This window comes from Anthonomus grandis, chromosome 5 (genome assembly GCF_022605725.1).
Source record: "Anthonomus grandis grandis chromosome 5, icAntGran1.3, whole genome shotgun sequence".
NCBI classification, from domain to species: domain Eukaryota; kingdom Metazoa; phylum Arthropoda; class Insecta; order Coleoptera; family Curculionidae; genus Anthonomus; species Anthonomus grandis.
In genome coordinates, this window is record NC_065550.1 from 35566723 (window position 1) to 35584526 (window position 17804).

General features: G+C 30.9%; 1 long non-coding RNA gene across 1 annotated transcript in view; it reads left to right on the top strand.

Moving 5' to 3' along the window:
- Positions 1 to 479: 479 nt before the first annotated feature.
- Positions 480 to 17804, top strand: part of LOC126735865 (uncharacterized) — a 47402-nt gene continuing 30077 nt past the window's right edge. Inside the window, exons 1-2 of the long non-coding RNA XR_007660531.1 lie at positions 480 to 567; positions 1919 to 2065. This is a non-coding gene — a long non-coding RNA (uncharacterized LOC126735865). The remainder of the gene's footprint in view (positions 568 to 1918; positions 2066 to 17804) is intronic.

Here is a 17804-nt window from a genome sequence, read left to right on the forward strand (position 1 = left end):
AATAATAACTGCCATTCTAATTTTTTCTGGAAAAGTGGAATGCTCGATTGCCAAATTAAGGATGTGTTATATATAAAAGAGAAGTTTTGCCCTATACCTTCTTTATATTGTTGATATTCAAATTTAGTTTGTAATTTAACCCTACTTCGGAGATTTTTAAATTAAGCAATCTGCTCTGTAATGACTGTCATCGGGAATTTGTTAGTAAAAATTGCCTCAAATGCCTGGAATAAATAAAATAATTATTTTCGTCAAGGCAGGTAAATCAAATGAAAACATCTGTAATTAGGCAATTGGTAGTAAAAATTGGACATCTTTATCATATAATTGAGTTGCTATATTCCCCAACTGCCTAGAATAATTAAAATTATTATTTTAGTGGAAGCAATTGAAGATTACTTTTTTAATTTTTTATTTCAGGTATTTGAGCCATTTTTATTAACAAGGTTAAAATGTACATTATCTTAAGTGTTGATGCCCATCAGATCAATAACGATGAGAGGTTAGTTGTGACTCACAACGCAAATAGGTAAACGGTGTCACTGTCAAGATCTCATCACTGTATAAGTAAGTACGTATGAAGTAAACTTTCAATATCTCACTACTCAAAATCTGTATTAAGTTGTGCCTGGATGGCGTCAAAGTCAAATATTGATAAAGTCGACTTTTAACATCTCACTGGTTAAAATTTGCAATGCATTCCACTATATATAGAGTTTCGATAATATTTACTACTCAAAGGGCTCTTATTACCTATATATATATTTTGTGTTATCAGGTTCACTGTATGACTGCATGTAAGATAATAGGGCGCCTTTATATAGGGTACATATAATATTATATAATAGATTTAAATACGTGGGTTGTAAACGGCTATTTGCCGTAATATGCAATTTAATATCCTTTGTTCTAAGAGGATCCCAACTTAATTTCAGACTATTTCGTATATATATGCATTTAACCAATTTAAATCCTGCATTTGTACGATGTTAAATTTATGAAATAATTTTGTGGGTGGAGTTAATTTAAATTGTCTACTGTCTTAAAAATTTTCGTCATGTAGTTGAGTTATTTTATTCCTTAACTGCCTGGAATAAGTAAAATAATTATTTTCGTCCAGGCAGTTGTAGAATTTCATAATAAAGAGTAACGGCTTAACATTGCAACTTCCCTGAGAAACTCCAGAGTTTGCAATGTAATGATTTACCAAGTTTAAGTTGATGTGTACGTAAAAGGCATGAAAAAAAAAAATTTGGACAATTAGAATGTCATGGTTAACCAGGTCAAACGCTTTGGCACAGTCTGTATATATTGTGTCAAGAAGTGTTGCATTATTTACTGTATCAGAAGCTTTTATGGTGAATTGGTGCAAATTTGAAACTGTAGACTTTCCAGCAAGTAAACCATGAAGATCTTTATAAATGATACTTGCAAATAATTTAGCAAGAGTATTAATTATGCTTTCAACAACTTTTTGCGATACATTTTTTAAAACAGGGACAATAATTGCCATCCTAAGTTTTTCTGGAAGAGTGGAATGCTTGATAGCCCAATTAGGGATGTGTCATATATAAGAAACAAGTTTTACCCTATACCTTCTTTATGTTGTTGATATTCAAATTTAGTTTGTAATTTAATCCTATTTCGGAGATTTTTAAAATTAGCAATCTGCTCTGTAATGTCTGTCATCGGGCATTTGTTAGTAAAAATTGCCTCAAATGCCTGGAATAAATAAAATAATTATTTTCGTCCAGGCAGTTAAATCAAATGAAAACATCTGTAATTAGGCAATTGGTAGTAAAAATTGGACATCTTTATCATATAATTGAGTTGCTATATTCCCCAACTGCCTAGAATAATTAAAATTATTATTTTAGTGGAAGCAATTGAAGATTACTTTTTTAATTTTTTATTTCAGGTATTTGAGCCATTTTTATTAACAAGGTTAAAATGTACATTATCTTAAGTGTTGATGCCCATCAGATCAATAACGATGAGAGGTTAGTTGTGACTCACAACGCAAATAGGTAAACGGTGTCACTGTCAAGATCTCATCACTGTATAAGTAAGTACGTATGAAGTAAACTTTCAATATCTCACTACTCAAAATCTGTATTAAGTTGTGCCTGGATGGCGTCAAAGTCAAATATTGATAAAGTCGACCTTTAACATCTCACTGGTTAAAATTTGCAATGCATTCCACTATATATAGAGTTTCGATAATATTTACTACTCAAAGGGCTCTTATTACCTATATATATATTTTGTGTTATCAGGTTCACTGTATGACTGCATGTAAGATAATAGGGCGCCTTTATATAGGGTACATATAATATTATATAATAGATTTAAATACGTGGGTTGTAAACGGCTATTTGCCGTAATATGCAATTTAATATCCTTTGTTCTAAGAGGATCCCAACTTAATTTCAGACTATTTCGTATATATATGCATTTAACCAATTTAAATCCTGCATTTGTACGATGTTAAATTTATGAAATAATTTTGTGGGTGGAGTTAATTTAAATTGTCTACTGTCTTGAAAATTTTCGTCATGTAGTTGAGTTATTTTATTCCTCAACTGCCTGGAATAAGTAAAATAATTATTTTCGTCCAGGCAGTTGTAGAAATTCATAATAAAGAGTAACGGTTTAACATTGCAACTTCCCTGAGGAACTTTAGAGGTTGCAATGCAGTGATTTACCAATTTTAACTTTATGTGTTCGTAAAAGGTATGAAACAAGAAATTTTGGACAATTAGGATGTCATGGTCAACCAGGTCAAACGCTTTTGCACAGTCTGTATATATTGTGTCAAGTAGTGTTGCATTATTTACTGTAACAAAAGCTTCTATGGTAAATTGGTGCAAATTTAAAACTGTAGACTTTTCAGCATGTAAACCATGTTGTTGATCATAAATTTTATCATTGGTAAGACCCTCATAAATGATACTTTAAAATAAGTTAGCAAGAGTATTAATTATGCTTTCAATAACTTTTTGCGACTCATTTTTAAAAACAGGAACAATAACTGCTATTCTAAGTTTTTCTGGAAAAGTGAAATACTCGATAGCTCAATAGCTGAGGATATTTCCATTTATATAAGAGAGAATATTATCAAAATCCATAGATTTTTTTGTCAAGTCAATATTTCCAAATTTGCTATTCTAATAATGATGATCCTTCAGTAAAAAATAAAGAAATAGCAAACTGTTTTATTATCTTCACTTCATTCCTTACAATTCTATTGCATAACTTTTAATGCGTCTTGGTTCTAAAAAAAAGTCCAGAACGTTTGTGGATCAACCTGCATGTTTTTAGCTCTCTATGCCTTCCTTATATTGCTGATATTCAAAATTCAGTTTGTAGTTATATTTTTGAGATTTTCAAATTCAGCAATCTGCTCTGTAATGTCTGTCATCAGGTATTTGTTATTAAAAATTGCCTCAAATGCCTGGAATAACTAAAATAAATATTTTCGCCCAGGAAGTTGAATATTAATTTAATTTTGTATGTATTCTAGGCATTTGAGCCATTTTTAAAAGAAAAACTTCATTTCTAATGGAAGCTCAATTATCTATAAAACTGCATGATAAATGAAAACAGAAGTCAGAATGGTATTGTTCAAATTTTTGTAAATAGAAAACTAAATCAGGAAACCTGGAAGAAGGAAAGCATGTTTCTCTTCCAGACAGTTGAAGCAAGAGAAAATGTCTATCAGGTCCAAGTTGTTTTATTTCTCAACTGCCTGGAATAAATAAATAAATTATTTTAGTCCAGGCAGTTGAAGAATAACTGTATTTTTTATTTCAGGCACTTTTTTAGTAAGAAAACCTTAAATAATTGAGTTCCTTTATTCCTGAATTGCCTGGAATAAATAAAATAGTTATTTTCGTCCAGGCAGCTAAAGAATTAATCATTTTTTATTCTAAATTGTTAAGCACTTATTAGTACATTCGTAATCTATGTGCACATTTTAAAGTAACTATTTTTTAAGAATGTAATTTCGAAAAGCTGTTGATCAGGTCTGATGATGCCTTTAGGAGCGAAACACGTGTAACCAACTCTTAATCTTAATATAAGTTCGAAACTTTTAACCAAACTTTCAGTTTTTTGCGATAAATAATTAATAGTCTAAAAAATGGTCGATTACTTTCAATTCTTAGAAGTAGTACTTAATTTTACAGAAAACTGAATTATCTATAAAAGTCTAGCCTAGAAAAAGATACAGAAAATTGTTAATTTTTGGAACTGAAAACTAAATCAATTGCATGGAAGAAGGAAAGTAATGCTTCTTTTTCAGGCAGTTGATGTAAGAGAAAATGTCTATAATCAGGCAGTTGGTAGTGAAAAACTGGAAATCTACATCATATAGTTGAGTTGCTTTATTCCTCAACTGCCTGGAATAAGTAAGATAAATATTTTAGTCAATATTTCCAAATTTGCATCTTTTTAGCTCTCTATGCCTTCCTTATATTGCTGATATTCAAATTCAGTAATCTGCTCTGTAATGTCTATAATCAGGCATTTGTTAGTAAAAATTGCCTCCAATGCCTGGAATAAATAAAATAAATATTTTCGCCCAGGCAGTTGAATATTAATTTAATGTCGTATGTATTCCAGGCATCTGAGTCATTTTTTAAAGAAAAACTTTATTTCTAATGGAAAATCAATTATCCATAAGACTGCTTGATAACTGAAAACAGAAGTCAGAATGGTATTGTTCAAATTTTTGTAAATAGAAAACTAAATCAGGAAACATGGAAGAAGGAAAGCATGTTTCTTTTCCAGACAGTTGAAGCAAGAGAAAATATCCATCAGGTCCAAGTTGTTTTATTACTCAACTGCCTGGAATAAATAAATAAATTATTTTAGTCCAGGCAGTTGAAGAATAGTTTAGTTTTTTATTTCAGGCACTTTTTAAGTAAGAAAACTTTATAAAATTGAGTTGCTTTATTCCTGAATTGCCTGGAATAAATGAAATAGTTATTTTCGTCCAGGCAGTTAAAGAATTAAAAAATTAATAAAATAATAATTTTTTATTCTAAGTTGTTAAGCAATTATTAGTACATTCGTAATATATGTGCACATTTTAAAGTAACTATTTTTTAAGAATGTAATTTCGAGAAGCTGTTGATCAGGTCTGATGATGCCTTTAGGAGCGAAACACGTGTAACCAACTCTTAATATAAATAGAAGTTCGACACTTTTGACCAAACTTTCAGTTTTTTGCGATAAATAGTAGTCTAAAAAATGGTCGATTACTTCCAATTTTTAGGAGTACAACTTAATTTTACAGAAAACTAAATTATCCATAAAAGTCTAGCCTAGAAAAAGATACAGAAAATTGTTTATTTTTTTGGAACTAAAAACTGAATCAACTGCATGGAAGAAGGAAAGTAATGCTTCTTTTCCAGGCAGTTGATGCAAGAGAAAATGTCTATAATCAGGCAGTTGGTAGTGAAAAACTGGAAATCTCAATCATATAGTTGAGTTGCTTTATTCCTCAACTGCCTGGAATAAGTAAGATAAATATTTTAGTCAATATTTCCAAATTTGCATCTTTTTAGCTCTCTATACCTTCCTTATATTGCTGATATTCAAATTCAGTAATCTGCTCTGTAATGTCTATAATCAGGCATTTGTTAGTAAAAATTGCCTCCAATGCCTGGAATAAATAAAATAAATATTTTCGCCCAGGCAGTTGAATATTAATTTAATGTCGTATGTATTCCAGGCATCTGAGTCATTTTTTAAAGAAAAACTTTATTTCTAATGGAAAATCAATTATCCATAAGACTGCTTGATAACTGAAAACAGAAGTCAGAATGGTGTTGTTCAAATTTTTGTAAATAGAAAACTAAATCAGGAAACCTGGAAGAAGGAAAGCATGTTTCTCTTCCAGACATATAAAGCGAAAAAAAATGTCTGTAATCAGGCAGTTGTTAAAAGTAAAAAATTGAAAATCTTTATCAGGTCCAAGTTGTTTTATTCCTCAACTGCCTGGAATAAATAAATAAATTATTTTATTCCAGGCAGTTGAACCATTTTTGGAAGCAAAATATCATGTAATTGGGTTTTTTAAGCATGTAATTTATTTTATTTCCCAGTTGCCTAAATCTAATATAATTATCATTTTCATTAACGCAGATAAAGGAATCGTCATTTTTTATTCTAAGTAGTTAAGCAATTTTTAGGTCTGATGATACCTTCAGGAGCGAAACACGTGTAACCAAATCTTAATATAAGTTCGAGACTTTTGACCAAACTTTCAGTATTTTTGCGATAAATAATTAATGGTCTATTAGAAAAAATGTTCGATTACTTTCAACTTTCTGGAAGGAAAACTCTATTTCTAAAGAAAATTAAATTATTCACTTAATAGCCTAGGAAAAGGAAAGGAAAATTAAAAGAGGATTGTTTATTTTTGGGAACTAAAAAATTAATCAACTGCATGGAAGAAGGAAAGTAATGCTTCTTTTCCAGGCAGTTGATGCAAGAGAAAATGTCTATAATCAGGCAGTTGATAGTGAGAAGTGGAAATCTGCATCATATAGTTGAGTTGCTTTATTCCTCAACTGCCTGGAATAAGTAAAATAATTATTTTCGTCCAGGCAGTTGTAGAACTTCATAATAAAGAGTAACGGTTTAACATTGCAACTTCCCTGAGGAACTTAGAGGTTGCAATTCAATGATTTACCAATTTTAACTTTATGTGTACGTAAAAGGAATGAAACAAAAAATTTTGGACAATTAGGATGTCATGGTCAACCAGGTCAAACGCTTTTGCACAGTCTGTATATATTGTGCCAAGAAGTGTTGCATTATTTACTGTATAAGAAGCTTTTATGGTGAATTGGTGCAAATTTAAAACTGTGGACTTTCCAGCAAGTAATGTGATTCATCATAAATTTTATCATTGGTAAGACCCTCATAAATGATACTTTAAAATAAGTTAGCAAGAGTCTTAATTATGCGTTCAATATCTTTTTGCGATGCATTTTTAAAAACAGGGACAATAACTGCCATCCTAAGTTTTTCTGGAAGAATGCAATACTCAATAGCCCAATAAGGGATATTTCCATATATATATATAAAAGAGAATGTTATCAAAATCCATAGATTTTTCTGTCAAGTCAGTATTTCCAAATTTGCTATTCTAATAATGATGATTCTTCAGTAAAGAATAAAGAAATAGCAAACTGATTTGCAATTGTATTATCTTCACTTCATTCCTTACAATTCTATAGCATAACTTTTAATGCGTCTTGGTTCTAAAAAAAGTCCAGAACGTTTGTGGATCAACCTGCATGTTTTTAGCTCTCTATGCCTTCCTTAACTCTCACGAGATGTGTATTCAGTTTGTAGTTATATTTTTGAAATTTTCAAATTCAGCAATCTGCTCTGTAATGTCTGTAATCAGGCATTTGTTATTAAAAATTGCCTCAAATGCCTGGAATAATTAAAATAAATATTTTTGCCCAGGAAGTTGAATATTAATTTAATGTCGTATATATTCTAGGCATTTGAGCCATTTTTGAAAGAAAAACTTTATTTTTAATGGAAACTCAATTATCTATAAAACTGCCTGAAAGATAAAAAGAGAGGTCAGAATGGTATTGTTCAAATTTTTGTAAATAGAAAACTGAATCAGGAAACCTGGAAGAAGGTAAGCATGTTTCTTTTCCAGACAGTTGAAGCAAGAGAAAATGTCCAGGTTCAAGTTGTTTTATTACTCAACTGCCTGGAATAAATAAATAAATTATTTTAGTGCAGGCAGTTGAAGAATAGTTTTATTTTTTATTTCAGACTTTTTAAGTAAGAAAACCTTATAAAATTGAGTTGCTTTATTCCTGAATTGCCTGGAATAAATAAAATAGTTATTTTCGTCCAGGCAGCTAAAGAATTAATCATTTTTTATTCTAAATTGTTAAGCACTTATTAGTACATTCGTAATCTATGTGCACATTTTAAAGTAACTATTTTTTAAGAATGTAATTTCGAAAAGCTGTTGATCAGGTCTGATGATGCCTTTAGGAACGAAACACGTGTAACCAACTCTTAATCGTAATATAAGTTCGAAACTTTTAACCAAACTTTCAGTTTTTTGCGATAAATAATTAATAGTCTAAAAAATGGTCGGTTACTTTCAATTCTTAGAAGTAGTACTTAGTTTTACAGAAAACTGAATTATTTATAAAAGTCTAGCCTAGAAAAAGATACAGAAAATTGTTAATTTTTTGGAACTGAAAACTGAATCAACTGCATGGAAGAAGGAAAGTAATGCTTCTTTTCCAGGCAGTTGATGCAAGAGAAAATGTCTATAATCAGGCAGTTGGTAGTGAAAAACTGGAAATCTACATCATATAGTTGAGTTGCTTTATTCCTCAACTGCCTGGAATAAGTAAGATAAATATTTTAGTCAATATTTCCAAATTTGCATCTTTTTAGCTCTCTATGCCTTCCTTATATTGCTGATATTCAAATTCATTAATTTGCTCTGTAATGTCTATCATCAGGCATTTGTTAGTAAAAATTGCATCAACTGCCTGGAATAAATAAAATAAATATTTTCGCCCAGGCAGTTGAATATTAATTTAATTTTGTATGTATTCTAGGCATTTGAGCCATTTTTAAAAAAAAAACTTCATTTCTAATGGAAGCTCAATTATCTATAAAACTGCCTGATAAATGAAAACAGAAATCAAATTTTTGTAAATAGAAAACTAAATCAGGAAACCTGGAAGAAGGAAAGCATGTATCTCTTCCAGACAGTTGAAGCAAGAGAAAATGTCCATCAGGTCCAAGTTGTTTTATTTCTCAACTGCCTGGAATAAATAAATAAATTATTTTAGTCCAGGCAGTTGAAGAATAACTGTATTTTTTATTTCAGGCACTTTTTTAGTAAGAAAACCTTAAATAATTGAGTTCCTTTATTCCTGAATTGCCTGGAATAAATAAAATAGTTATTTTCGTCCAGGCAGCTAAAGAATTAATCATTTTTTATTCTAAATTGTTAAGCACTTATTAGTACATTCGTAATCTATGTGCACATTTTAAAGTAACTATTTTTTAAGAATGTAATTTCGAAAAGCTGTTGATCAGGTCTGATGATGCCTTTAGGAGCGAAACACGTGTAACCAACTCTTAATCTTAATATAAGTTCGACACTTTTAACCAACCTTTTAGTTTTTTTGCGATAAATAATTAATAGTCTAAAAAATGGTCAGTTACTTTCAATTCTTAGAAGTAGTACTTAATTTTACAGAAAACTGAATTATCTATAAAAGTCTAGCCTAGAAAAAGATACAGAAAATTGTTAATTTTTGGAACTGAAAACTAAATCAACTGCATGGAAGAAGGAAAGTAATGCTTCTTTTTCAGGCAGTTGATGCAAGAGAAAATGTCTATAATCAGGCAGTTGGTAGTGAAAAACTGAAAATCTACATCATATAGTTGAGTTACTTTATTCCTCAACTGCCTGGAATAAGTAAGATAAATATTTTAGTCAATATTTCCAAATTTGCATCTTTTTAGCTTTCTATGCCTTCCTTATATTGCTGATATTCAAATTCAGTAATCTGCTCTGTAATGTCTATAATCAGGCATTTGTTAGTAAAAATTGCCTCAAATGCCTGGAATAAATAAAATAAATATTTTCGTCCAGGCAGTTGAATATTAATTTAATGTCGTATGTATTCCAGGCATCTGAGTCATTTTTTAAAGAAAAACTTTATTTCTAATGGAAAATCAATTATCCATAAAACTGCTTGATAAATGAAAACAGAAGTCAGAATGGTATTGTTCAAATTTTCGTAAATAGAAAACTAAATCAGGAAACCTGGAAGAAGGAAAGCATGTTTCTCTTCCAGACAGATAAAGCAAGAAAAAATGTCTGTAATCAGGCAGTTGTTAGTAAAAAATTGAAAATCTTTATCAGGTCCAAGTTGTTTTATTCCTCAACTGCCTGGAATAAAATAATTTATTTTTTTACTCCAGGCAGTTGAGAAATAAAACTCCTTCTGCCTGGAATAAATAAATAAATTATTTTATTCCAGGCAGTTGAACCATTTTTGGAAGGAAAACATCATGTAATTGGGTTTTTTAAGCATGTAATTTATTTTATTTTACAGTTGCCTAAATCTAATATAATTATCATTTTCATTAACGCAGATAAAGGAATCGTCATTTTTTATTCTAAGTAGTTAAGCAATTTTTAGGTCTGATGATACCTTTAGAAGCGAAACACGTGTAACCAAATCTTAATATAGGTTCGAGACTTTTGAACAAACTTTCAGTTTTTCTGCGATAAATAATTAATGGTCTTTTAGAAAAAATGTTCGATTACTTTCAACTTTCTGGAAGGAAAACTTTATTTCTAAAGAAAATTAAATTATTCACTTAATAGCCTAGGAAAAGGAAAGGAAAATTAAAAGAGGATTGTTTATTTTTGGGAACTAAAAAATTAATCAACTGCATGGAAGAAGGAAAGTAATGCTGCTTTTCCAGGCAGTTAATGTAAGGGAAAATGTCTATAATCAGGTAGTTGGTAGTGAAAAACTGGAAATCTCAATCATATAGTTGAGTTGCTTTATTCCTCAATTGCCTGGAATAAATAAAATTATTATTTTAGTCCAGACAGTTAAAGAATAATTATATTTCCTATTCCAGGCAGCTATAGCCAAGGCACCATTTTTTCAAATATACCCAGTTCATGATTATTCCCAAGAAGCTCTGGAAGGAGCCCTGTATCCAGAATTAAAGGGACATCTTGCAGATCCTTAAGGAAATAGATGGCGAACCTTATTGCCTGGAAAAAGAAATAGAATATGAAAAAATATTTTGATTTTTTAATTTCATGGATAATAAAGAAAAAATTAATCAACTGCCTGAAATAGGAAAAAAATTTGACCGTTTAAAATTTTTATACAAAAATAAGTTAAATCACGTCTATTTTCTTTTTTCTTCTCTGTTTCTTCTTCTCTCTCACCCCCAATGAACCCTTTACTCCTTTACGAAAAATCAAACAACAACAAGTAAAAGAAAAATGAACCTAAACAAGGACAAACGTAACATTTTCCCTGTAATCCGAAACTCCGGTTCAACTCCGTGGAGAACTGAGTTTTTGGGGAACAGGGAGGGTAGGAGGGATAGAGAATTGTTAGTGTTCTCCGTTGGACCCGAACCTTCGGGATATTTGTCACGATTTCCGGAATTCTGCTTCTGCATGAAAGTTTTAAGTTTGTCAGCGATAAGTATTCCCAACATCGGATAAGGCCCATAAACTAGAAAACCGGCGTTTTCACGCTACGAGCTGCTACGACAACTTTCTAATGGTTTTGCATTTTTCTTTCGGATTTTAAATAAGGGAAGGTATTTTCGTACTTTAGGGCGGACGTCACTGCAAATTTTTCATATTTCTGTGTCACAAGTGACTCTACAGTGGCTCATCAATTTTATAAGATTTTTTTGTAGTTTCACTGGTTTATCAGATATCCGCGTTCAAAGTTGTAGACTCCTGCTGGGTGAAGTTCAGACTCTTTGAGGCATATCTTATGAATTACATACCGTACAATCATTAATTGCAACTTTTATTTTAAAGATAATTGAATGCACGCAATAATGATTCTAAAAGTGAAAATTTGATTTAAATGGGCATGAATTTGATTATTTTTTAGACAATCAATGAATTTTTATCGTCAATTGCCTACGATAAATAAAAATATCTTTTTTCAAGCAGTTGATGGTCATTTTTGGCCAATTACTGGTCATGTGTAACTATTTTCCAGGCAATTAAATTGATTTTTATCCTCAACTGCCTGGAATAAAAAAATTATGTTCATGTATATAAAATTAAGTTAAATCATATTCAATTTTTTCAATACTTTTCAGGCAAGTAAATAATTCTTCCTCTTTGAAAAATAATGTTTTTCAGGCGATTCGTAGCAATTTTTTTTTAGAATTTTTATTATTATTCAGGCAATTATTTTTTTTTCTTCAACTGCCTGAAATAAATAAAATGACACTTTTCTAGGCTAGTGTTACTAATTTTAATTCTTGACTGCTTCTTAATGAGGCCCTTAGGTAGGGTTGTCTTAAATTCTAAATCTACAATTTTATTGTTCACTACCTGGAAGAGCTCTGATAATATAAAATATAAATTACTCTAATAATAGAAAAATTTATTTTTTCCAGGCAGTTGAGGGTCATAATCGGCCAGTTAATTTTGGATTTCAACTGCTTGATATAAGGGAAATTATGTTTTTAACGGGCAGTTTATAGCACATATCAAGAAGTTTAAGATATATTGGTTCTCAACTGTTAAAATAAATAAAATCACTTTTTTTCAAGGCAATTGAGACTCAAAATCATACAGTTGAACTTGAACTGTTGATCCTCAACTTCCTGGAAAAATCAAGCAATTTTATTTCAAGCAGCTAATGACCATAATCAAGCAGTTGAAGTTATCTTGGGCTTTGACTGCCTAGAATAAGTAAAATTGTGTTTTTTCCAGGCAATTGAGACCCATAATCAGACAGTTGAAATTGAATTTTTAATCCTCAACTTCCTGGAAAAAATCAACAATTTTATTTCAGGCAGTTAATGTCCATAACCAAGCACTTGAAGTTATTTTGGGCTTTAACTGTCTAGAATGAGTAAAATTGTGTTTTTTCCAGACAATTGTTCAAAGAAATAAATTTACTTTTTTTCCAGGCAATTGAGACTCATAATCAAACAGTTGAACTTCAATTGTTGATCCTCAACTTCCTGGAAAAAATCAAACAATTTTATTTCAAGCAGCTAATGACCATAATCAAGCAGTTGAAGTTATCTTGGGCTTTGACTGCCTAGAATAAGTAAAATTGTGTTTTTTCCAGGCAATTGAGACCCATAATCAGACAGTTGAAATTGAATTTTTAATCCTCAACTTCCTGGAAAAAATCAACAATTTTATTTCAGGCAGTTAATGTCCATAACCAAGCACTTGAAGTTATTTTGGGCTTTAACTGTCTAGAATGAGTAAAATTGTGTTTTTTCCAGACAATTGTCCAAAGAAATAAATTTACTTTTTTTCCAGGCAATTGAGACTCATAATCAAACAGTTGAACTTCAATTGTTGATCCTCAACTTCCTGGAAAAAATCAAACAATTTTATTTCAGGCAGTTAATGTCCATAACCAAGCACTTGAAGTTATCTTGGGCTTTAAGTGTCTAGAATAAGTAAAATTGTGTTTTTTCCAGACAATTGTCCAAAGAAATAAATTTACTTTTTTTCCAGGCAATTGAGACTCATAATCAAACAGTTGAACTTCAATTGTTGATCCTGAACTTCCTGGAAAAAATCAAACAATTTTATTTCAGGTAGTTAATGACCATAATCAAGCAGTTGAAGTTATCTTGGGCTTCGACTGCCTAGAATAAGTAAAATTGTGTTTTTTCCAGGCAATTGAGACCCATAATCAGACAGTTGAAATTGAATTTTTAATCCTCAACTTCCTGGAAAAAATCAACAATTTTATTTCAGGCAGTTAATGTCCATAACCAAGCACTTGAAGTTATTTTGGGCTTTAACTGTCTAGAATGAGTAAAATTGTGTTTTTTCCAGACAATTGTTCAAAGAAATAAATTTACTTTTTTTCCAGGCAATTGAGACTCATAATCAAACAGTTGAACTTCAATTGTTGATCCTCAACTTCCTGGAAAAAATCAAACAATTTTATTTCAAGCAGCTAATGACCATAATCAAGCAGTTGAAGTTATCTTGGGCTTTGACTGCCTAGAATAAGTAAAATTGTGTTTTTTCCAGGCAATTGAGACCCATAATCAGACAGTTGAAATTGAATTTTTAATCCTCAACTTCCTGGAAAAAATCAACAATTTTATTTCAGGCAGTTAATGTCCATAACCAAGCACTTGAAGTTATTTTGGGCTTTAACTGTCTAGAATGAGTAAAATTGTGTTTTTTCCAGACAATTGTCCAAAGAAATAAATTTACTTTTTTTCCAGGCAATTGAGACTCATAATCAAACAGTTGAACTTCAATTGTTGATCCTCAACTTCCTGGAAAAAATCAAACAATTTTATTTCAGGCAGTTAATGTCCATAACCAAGCACTTGAAGTTATCTTGGGCTTTAAGTGTCTAGAATAAGTAAAATTCTGTTTTTTCCAGACAATTGTCCAAAGAAATAAATTTACTTTTTTTCCAGGCAATTGAGACTCATAATCAAACAGTTGAACTTCAATTGTTGATCCTGAACTTCCTGGAAAAAATCAAACAATTTTATTTCAGGTAGTTAATGACCATAATCAAGCAGTTGAAGTTATCTTGGGCTTCGACTGCCTAGAATAAGTAAAATTGTGTTTTTTCCAGGCAATTGAGACCCATAATCAGACAGTTGAACTTGAATTTTTGATCCTCAACTTCCTGAAAAAAATCAAACAATTTTATTTCAGGCAGTTAATGACCATAATCAAGCAGTTGAAGTTATCTTGGGCTTTGACTGCCTAGAATAAGTAAAATTGTGTTTTTCTCCAGACAATTGTCCGAAGTAAATAAAATTACTTTTTTTCCAGGCAATTAAGACCCATAATTAGGCAGTTGAACTTGAATTTTTGATCCTCAACTTCCTGAAAAAATCATGAGCATAACCAGGCAGTTGAAGTTATCTTGGGCTTCGACTGCCTAGATTAAGTTAAATTGTGTTTTTTCCAGGCAATTGTCTGAAGAAATTTTTTTTTCCAGGCAATTGAGACCCATAATCAGACAGTTGAACTTGAATTGTTGATTCTCAACTTCCTAGAAAAAAATCAAACAATTTTATTTCAGGCAGTTAATGACCATAATCAAGCAGTTGAAGTTATCTTGGGCTTCGACTGCCTAGAATAATAAGTAATATTGTGTTTTTTCCAGACAATTGTCCGAAGAAATAAATTTCCTTTTTTTTCCAGGCAATTGAGACACATAATCAGACAGTTGAACTTGAATTGTTGATTCTCAACTTCCTAGAAAAAAATCAAACAATTTTATTTCAGGCAGTTAATGACCATAATCAAGCAGTTGAAGTTATCTTGGGCTCGACTGCCTAGAATAAGTAAAATTGTGTTTTTTTCCAGGCAATTGTCCGAAGAAATATTTTTTTTCCAGGCTATTGAGACCCATAATCAGACAGTTGAACTTGAATTTTTGATCCTCAACTTCCTGAAAAAAATCAAACAATTTTATTTCAGGCAGTTAATGACCATAATCAAGCAGTTGAAGTTATCTTGGGCTTTGACTGCCTAGAATAAGTAAAATTGTGTTTTTTCCAGACAATTGTCCGAAGAAATAATTTTTTTTCCAGGCAATTGAGATCCATAATCAGACAGTTGAACTTGAATTTTTGATCCTCAACTTCCTGGACAAAATCAAACAATTTTATTTCAGGCAGCTAATGATCGTAATTAAGCGCTTGAAGTTATCTTGGGCTTTAACTGCCTAGAATAAGTAAAATTGTATATTCCAGGCACCTTATAGCAAAAATTAAGGAACTGATATCAATAAAAGAAAATAGTAGTCCAGGGAAAAATCATGATGGTCAGTCGATAATATTCTTTATGCATGCAACATACAATGCCTGTTCAATAAAGCTGAAAAACTAGTATTTTATGTAGAGACAAATATCGAGATATATGTAATTCTTAGAGAAATGTAGAGGATTTTTAAATCATGATTTCCATGCAAAAAAAAACCTTTTTTATGAAAAATTTAATGAACCAAATTCTGTTTTGGTTAGTCTATATTTAATAGCATTTTGCTTCAGAAAAATTATTTTTTTTACTACGACAACTCAAAAAACTATTGTAGACATTTTAATGAAGTTTTCACAGGAAGGCAAAGGACAATTTATGCATTTGAGGCTCATAATCAGGCAGTTGAACTTTTCTTTATCTTCAACTGCCTGGAATAAGTAAAATTCATTTATTTTTAGACAGTTCGTAGCAAAAACCAAGTAGTTGAACTTATTTTAATTCCCAACTGCCTGGAATAAATAAAATTATTTTTTTACAGTTGGTTCTCAAGGGTACAGGTCCAAATAATATCACTTAAGAGCATAACAAGGTTCCGTGCAAACGCAATGGTCACTAGATTTCAGTGTTGCCAATCGGCAAAAATAAAACCCTAAAACAGCTGATGCATTAAATTTTATTGAGAAAATTAATGAAGCTCACATAATAGTCTCCTGGATCACTACCACGAACTTAATAAATATATCTGGACTGCCAATTCAATGAAAAGTAAATGACCACTACTAGGGGGCCGCCATTTTGCGTGATTGTGTCCTTTCGATGTTGGTAACTCTGACAAATTTCAGTTGTGCCAATTGTAAGGAAACAAAACAGTAAAATTTTTTGAACGAATACAAAATAGAAAGTTGGTACATTTAGTTAAGAATTTAGGATAGTTGCGTTAGACCTCAGATTTTTCTTGTACTTCTTTAAGAATTTCGTGAAAATGTATGAAAGAAATTAATCTTCATCAAAAATGAGATAAAAATTCAAATAACTTGGGATAAAAAAACAGTGAAGTTGTAAAAAAAAAGAAAAGAATAAAGAAACATTGTGGTTACTAAGCCTCAAAAGCGTTGGTTTAAAAGAGCTATTTACAGCAATGCGTACTCCTACTCCATGGTTTTTAGTACTGGTAGTAGAATTCCCATCCTCTCTGTATATGGCGTAATGAGAGTCTAGAAGTTCAGCATCAGTAATAGAGGGATCCAGCCAAGTCTCAGTTAAGATTATTGCAATATATGACTCAACTTGAGCCGAGGTAAAATTATCTTTAAATTTTGTTTTTAGGACTCTAAATAATTTAGTATTTATTTCGCTTTACGTGAAACCTGTTAATAGTTTTTTAGTGAATATGCCTCGCGGAAGATATTTGTTGGATGATTTTGTACAAAAATAGTAGATGCATACAAGAGCGGTGTACGACAAGTGGACATAAGCAAAATACTTAGTTGCATAAATCTGTTGTAATAGATTTATGCAAACTAAGAACATTCCTTATTTTAAAACAAGAAATTAAGTTAAAGAGGATTAAAAAATGTGGCCGTTCGAGAAAAACAACTAAAAAAATAAAATGATCAAAAAAAAATTACCCAGCTGATCCCCACAAATAGGCAAATAAAATTTTAAGTGAATTCTCTGGTGTTAATGTTAGTTAACTACAACCATACCTCTAAGAGAAGCAGGATTATTTAATAGAAGAGCTGCTAAGTAGCAGGAAGAACTAGAAGGCCCGACTCAATTTGGTGAAAAAATATTTGCATTGGATAACCAATAGCTGGAAAAAAGTTCTTTTTACTGATAAAAGTAAATTTAATCTATTTTTTAAATACGTTTAAATGAGGATGGTTTTACATTATCCACGTATTAGCTAGGAAGCTATATCGCCTGTTGCAAACGATATACCCAAGCGTCGTTTACAAATCGCCAAAAACTAGGCAATCCACTAAACTCACACGTCAAACGTCAGCTTCATTACCGTTATTTCATATATTTTTTTGTTGGAAACACTGAAAATGTTTAGAGTGACCAACATCAAAAGGACACAACCGCTATAAAAATGGCGGCCACCAGTCATTTTTGGGTATCGTGGCCATATACATTAATAGTCCAAGTATATTTATTAAGTTCGTAATTATTCCCTAGCCATCTCTAATCAAGCGGGCGAAAGATATGACAAACGCTCATAGGGCGGCAAATTCGAATTTGCTACTTCGAATTATTCACGCAAAAGTATTCGAATAATGTTCCCCAAAGG